We start from the raw sequence: 6442 nt of genomic DNA on the forward strand, positions 1-6442 counted from the left end.
TGTAAGGAGCTTCCTCATTGGCGGTTCAGAGACGGGCGCTGGTTGGCCCAGATCGAACGGGCGTTCCCCTGGCCCTCGTGGGCCCCGCCCTTACGCGCCTCGAAAGCTCGCTAGCCTGCGGGCCTGGGGCGCAGTCCCGGATCTCTCTGTCTCACGGTCTCGCTGACCACCACGGAGGCGGTCCCCCCACCGCGGTCCAATCCTAGGGGAAACAGGACCCTGGGAGCACCGGCCGACTGTGCACCAACACCTTCCGTTTCTCTACAGTCCCACCTGGACGTAGGTCTTCTTCCCAGTTTACAGATGCGAAAACTGAGACCAAACACAAGTTACACCAGTGTTTAGCGATCGGGGAGAACTGGAGCTCAAAAATCTTTCCACTCTCTCCAAACGGGTTCCCTAGAACTCCCCCCTCCCTCTGCTTTTTAATTGCTGCAATGTATCTAAAAGACAGAGGCTCTCGGTGGTGAAGGAGAGGAACGTGCATAGACCCTGGAAGACGCCTAGCACCGTGGCTGTCATCTTAAGAAGTCAGCCCACGCCATCCCCACCCGAGCCCAAGGGAAATCGCGGCTTTCCAGATGCGCGTATCCGGGCCTGACTCGCGTCGAGCTGGGTAGAAAACACTACACACGGTGCTCTGCGGAGGGTGTTTGCGACAGATCTGGCCGGGAAAGAGAGGCTCAAAGCTCCGAGCGGACCTGGAGACGCGTCTCCCTCTGGGGTCGGGGACTGGGACCCGGTGGGAGGCGCGGACCTCCTCCCCAGCGCTCTCCCCCGCGCGTGAGCACCTCAAAGCCATCCGTGGGTATGCCCAGCAAGTGGCTTCCCGGGCTGCAGGACTTAAGGAATCGCTGAAGGCAGATTACACAGTAGTGGTGGATGGCGAGTGAGACACCCCAGATTGTAGTCCTCAGGCAGGGTCCCTCGGACGCAGCCTGACCCGCTCAGGAGTGACCATTAAGTCCGTAGGCGGGAGACATTCTCAACAGTGTGCAAGCACAGCTTCCTGGGAGATCCTTCATTCCTGACCCGCAGCCTGAGCTGCCAGGAGTGAGCGGCGGCCAGCCTCCCTCTCCCATCCGTGGCTGGGCAGAGTCCCACGTTCAGCGCTCCCGAGGGAAGGGTCTGTTCCTGGTAGTAATCCTTTTTCTTGGAGGGGACATTTCAGCAAAGGAGAAGGAGCCCACATGAGCTGCCATTTTCACAAGGCTGGTGCTTCTAGCACCTCCAGTCCGTACCACAGCCAGCAGTTGGGGCGTCAACTTGGGACAGTATGCACCCTGCTGCCTGTATTTGTAGAATCAGTGTGTGCTGACCAGAGTCACGGCCTGGGAATATGGGGTGCAGCGGGCCTCTTTCGAGGCATCCCCTCTGCTGCTGGAAAGTCCCTCCTTGAGAGGGAGATGTATCTCCCACTACCTCTCAGCGGGGCTGACCCAGAGGTGTGAAATGACTGAATCCTAGACGCCTCCGAGGGACAGATCCTACAGCTGAAAGACCCACACACCAACTCTCCTGTTAGAGCCTAAGGGCAGCCAAGGAGGGCAGGACTTTCTATACACCAACTGTTCAGTTACCCAGGAAGTAGAAAAACTCACTCTATCCACACACTGAACTCAAAGGTGAAAAAGCCTGAACTTGGGAAAAATGATGATTGAGTGCTGGAGACACCTGGACAGTCTCATAAAAGGGTTTGATGTGCTACTTATATTTCCTAATCTATATGGAAATAAATAGCTATTACAATAAAAAGCATTCATCCTTGGGATCATCTGAAAGATCCCCACCCAATCTGACCACACTTGGGAAAATGCTGTGGTTGAGTCCTGAAGTTCAAGCCCTGCCACTGGCTGCTTAACCTGAGTCCCCCTCTGCTACTCTTCCTGGAACCTCCCAAGGCTGCATGAAGAATTACAGGCATGTACAGCTTGGCAAGTAGCCCATTCTTAGGAAATGCATTTCCTTCTCTCCAGGAGACAGCTGCAGTGGGGTCAGAGCATGTGTGGGGTGTGTGCAGAGGTAACAGGACCTCACACCAAGGAGCCTTGCATATTCCATCCTGGAGACCCTGAGAAGGAAATTTCAGTTTGGTGACCACACATACCCTATTTTCAATGAGAGAGGACAGAGTCCTATCCTCAGCTGCCCAGCTGTGGAGACCTGTCCATATTCCCCATCCTACCTGATGCTCAGGGTATCCACAGCGCCCCCCCCCCCCCCCCCCCATCACCACAAGGCAAAGGGCTATCTTCAGAGAGAAGAGAGGAACTGAGAGAGGCCAGGGAGGCAGCCTTCTGCTCCAGATGCTGCTTTAGTCCCAGCCCACAGGAGCACACACCTAGTGGTAGGCACTTGTCAGTCACCACACAGGTGCCCCAAAAGTCACAGGTTTCATGAGAGGAGGACTGGACTAGAAGGAGTGCTGGAGGGACAGAGTAAAGGATTCCTGTTTCTTTAGGCAAGTCACTTCTCCTCTCATGGCCTCCTATCCTCATCTAGTCAATGGAACAATTAATCATTTTCTCAACAAATACTTTTTGAGTGCTGATGGTGTGCTGGACACAGCCAGGGAGTAAGATAGAAAAGGTCTCTGCTCCTAGGAACTTACAGTCTAGATGGGGAGACAGACAATAAACAAGTGAACAAGAAAGTTTCCTAAATGCAGTAATGAAAATAAAGCAAGACAGTATGATAGAAAGTTGAAGTAAATAAGAGCCTAGGGACTTAGCAGGCCATTCACTTTTCTTTTCCTAAGGGTCATTTGCTGGAGTTCAGTACCTAAAGAAACTGCAGCCCCCTCACCCTGAGAAGGTGGCTTACAGGAGCCTTTGCCCCAATTTCCACTTCAGGACTGCCATTGATATCCTAAAGCAGTAGAAATGTTTCCAGATTCACTACCCTCAGGCCCCAAATCCTGGGCCAAGGCTCAATTCTAGTTCCATCCATTGGCCAAGATGACTCTTCCTGTGAGTCAGGCCCAGGCCTGCTGTGCAAACTGCTCAGGGTAGAGGAGGCATTTTTACACCAAGCATAGTTAAGAAACCAAGATTTGAAAAAGGAGTCCTAGTTATTTTTGTATTGCAGGTGAGGCTTGAACTAGTTTCTCTTTTTAAATAAAAAAAATCACTATTTAGAGACTTCCCTGGAAGGGAGTGTGGGTTTGATCCCTGCTGAAGGAACTAAGATTCCACATGCCAAACGGTGTGACTGACCACCCCCCCACCACAACCATTCATAAGTGTATAGATTTGTCAAAACTCAGCAAATGTACATTTATGAGATGAGAACTATATACTTTTGGTCTGAAAAGAAAAAAATTGCACACAGATAATGAACTCTAGTTAACAAAATGCATTCTGAAGTATTTAGAGGGAAGTACCTAATGACTGCAACTTTGAAATTTGTCAAAAACAACATGGATTAATAAAATGGATAGAGGAATAGACAGATATATGAAAATTAAGCATAGTAAAATTTTAATTGTAGAATCTAAGTGATGGGTATACAGGTGTTCACTGTAAATTCTTTCAATTTAGCTGTATGTTTGAAAGTTTTCAGGATAAAATGTTGGCAGGGGAGAATCAGGTTTAACTTTATAAGAAAATCTACAAAACTCCTTTTAATTTTCAAACAAGTCTCCTCATGGACAATACCAGTGCTCCTCCACATGCATACACACTTTTTATAAAGTTGTAATCAGTTTCTACAGTCGTCATTGTTATTTCTCATGTATTTCTAAAACTTAATGTGTACAATGCTTAATGTTTGCACACTGCACATTAATATGCTGCATATTTGGGGACATAGGCTTTTTTCTAATGCAGGCTGAGTTTTATTTTTATTTTATTTGGCTGCATTGGGTCTTAGTTGTGCCACACAGGATCTTCCTTCCTTGTGTCATGCGGGATCTTTCGTGCTATGCAAGGACCCTAGTTGTGGTGCTCCGGCTCTGGAGCATGCGGGCTCAGTAGTTGTGATGCACAGGCTTAGTTGCTCCACGGCATGTAGGATCTTATTTCCCTGACCAGGGATCAAATCCTCATCCCTTGCATTGCAAGGCAGATTCTTGACCACTGGACAGCCAGCAAAGTCCTAACATAGGCTTTCATTGTGTAGCTTCTAAATGCACTGCCCAGGGCCTCCCTTCCAGAAAAACAGGACTGAGTTTGATGGTTCCAGCCCTTTTTCTACTTAGAAAAGCTGGAGAAAATATTTGTTAAAGGCATTGAAGGGTATTTCCAGCTGTCCAGTGGTTAGAACTCTGTGCTTCCACTGCAGGGGGCATAGGTTGGAATCCCACATGCCACGTGGCATGGATAAAAAAAGCAGTGAAGAGGTACCAGGGCAGGGAAGAAATGTTGTGCCAAGACTGAGGAGGAAACAAAAATCCCAGAATGACCTCAGTATTGGAAATCTCGTCCTTTCCCTAGAGGGGTCTGCTGATTCTGAGAGAAGGCTGATATACTCTGCAGATTGTGATTCCCCAAATTGGCCACATTTCCAGTTCTACATACTCTTCCAGAGCCTTGCTACTCCTCTATCTAGAGACAGAATCTATTTCCCCTTGAAACTGGGTAAGGCAGGCCCATATAACTGCCTTGACAAACAGAATATGACAGATATGATACTATGACTTCCAAGACCATGTTAGCGAAGGCAGTACAACTCTACCTGGCTCTTCTCAGATGCTGCCCTTGGGACCTGGCTGCTGGTGTTTGAGGCAGGTGTTCTGGCTGACAGAACTAAGGTTCCAGTCAACAACCAGCTTCAATTGCCAGACGTGAGTTGCCGAGCCTTCATATTCCAGTTCCTAGCTGTCAAGTCACCCCCATACTTTGTCTTCCAGCTAATGCCCTAGACATTGTGGAGCAGACAAACCATCCTGTTTTATCCTGTTCAAATTCTCTAAGTGGTGAGTATAACAAATGATTCTTTTACAATTTGATTTATATCCCCAAGAATCCTGACAGAGGAGCCTGGCAGGCTATAGTCCAAAGGGTCGCAGAGTTGGACACGACTGAAGCGACTTAGCATGCGTGCATGTGGGATTTTCACAAACTTACAATTAGGTAGGGGAGGAAAAAGAAACATCTTACCAAGCTTGAGTCTCTCACTCTTTTTAAACACAGCCCTAGGGGTGTCAAAGAGGGGAAAGTCGAAAGTTCCAGGGAGGTCTGCCTTCTCTCGGCTTTGGTTTCCTCCTTCGTCTTCCATCTAGACTAATGAGGGCAACAGGAAGAAAGGTAATGCCCTCAGTGTTGGGTAATGCTGCTGGGGTATGAAGCCAAAGTGCACTGAAGTGCAGACGCTAGAGGCAGGGAGCCTGGAGAGCCATGAAGGCTTTCTCATTGACTGTAGGGAAGGCCTCCACAGAGCTGACTGGGGAGCCAGGGGTCTCCAGTTTGCAGTTCTTCCATGGCAGAATTGCCAAAGGGAGAATTCCATTCTTTCTCTTCAGTCCAGTGACCATTCAGGAATTGCTGACCACTATTCAGTGGGCAGGGTTTCCAAAGGCTCTTTCTCAATCCCTCCAACCCAATGGCCACATGCTTCTCATCCGTCCTCCAGTCCTCACTGCAGGGCAAACCAGGGGCCTTGCCTCAGGAGCCTCTGCTCAGAGGGCCCGGCTTCAGGTCTGGCTGAGTCATCCCTCCTCTGTCACAACAGCCAAGGAGAAGCTCTAACATTTCCAAATGTCCAATATGGTTTCAAATCCCAGTTTTGCCGCCTAGTTGCTCCCCAGTCCTCAATCCTCTTCCGTAAGATGGGGCAGGATTACCTATCTCAGGGCGGTCTTGTAGAATAAATGAAAGCAAGGTAAAGTGTTGAACTTATATGTGTGCATGTGTGGGTAATACTTTCAGTGTGGTGCTTATCACGTGTGCTATCACTCCCCATAATCTTCCTAGGGGCTGAGTTTGAGAGGACTTTGCCTGGTAACTGTAGAGAGGGGTCTGTATCACTGGAGAAGCTCTCTCTCCAGACCCCCACAATCAAACACATGAAGTTCTGCTGAGGTATCTGGATGGTTCTGCCTCCAAGCCGTTTTTGCTTAGACTGGACTGCGTAAAACAAGTGCTCTAAAACAGGGGTCCCCAACTTCCAGGCCATGGACTGGTACCTCCTGTCAGATCAGAAGCGGCATTAGATTAGAAATAAAGTGCATGGTAAATGTAACTCGTTTTGAGGGACATCCCTGGTGGTCCAATGGTTAAGGATCTGCCTGCCAATGCGGGGAACACAAATTCAATCCCTGGTCCAGGAAGATCCCACATTCTGCAGATCAATTAAGCCCATGCGCCACAACTACTGAAACCCTTGCTCTAGAGCCCATGCTCCACAAAGAGAGAAGCCACCATGATGAGAAGCCCGAGTACCGCGAGGAAGAATAGCCCCCACTCACTGCAACTAGAGAAAGCCCACGCACAGCAATACAGAC

The sequence above is a fragment of the Cervus elaphus genome, chromosome 23 (genome assembly GCF_910594005.1).
Source record: "Cervus elaphus chromosome 23, mCerEla1.1, whole genome shotgun sequence".
Lineage (NCBI taxonomy): Eukaryota > Metazoa > Chordata > Mammalia > Artiodactyla > Cervidae > Cervus > Cervus elaphus.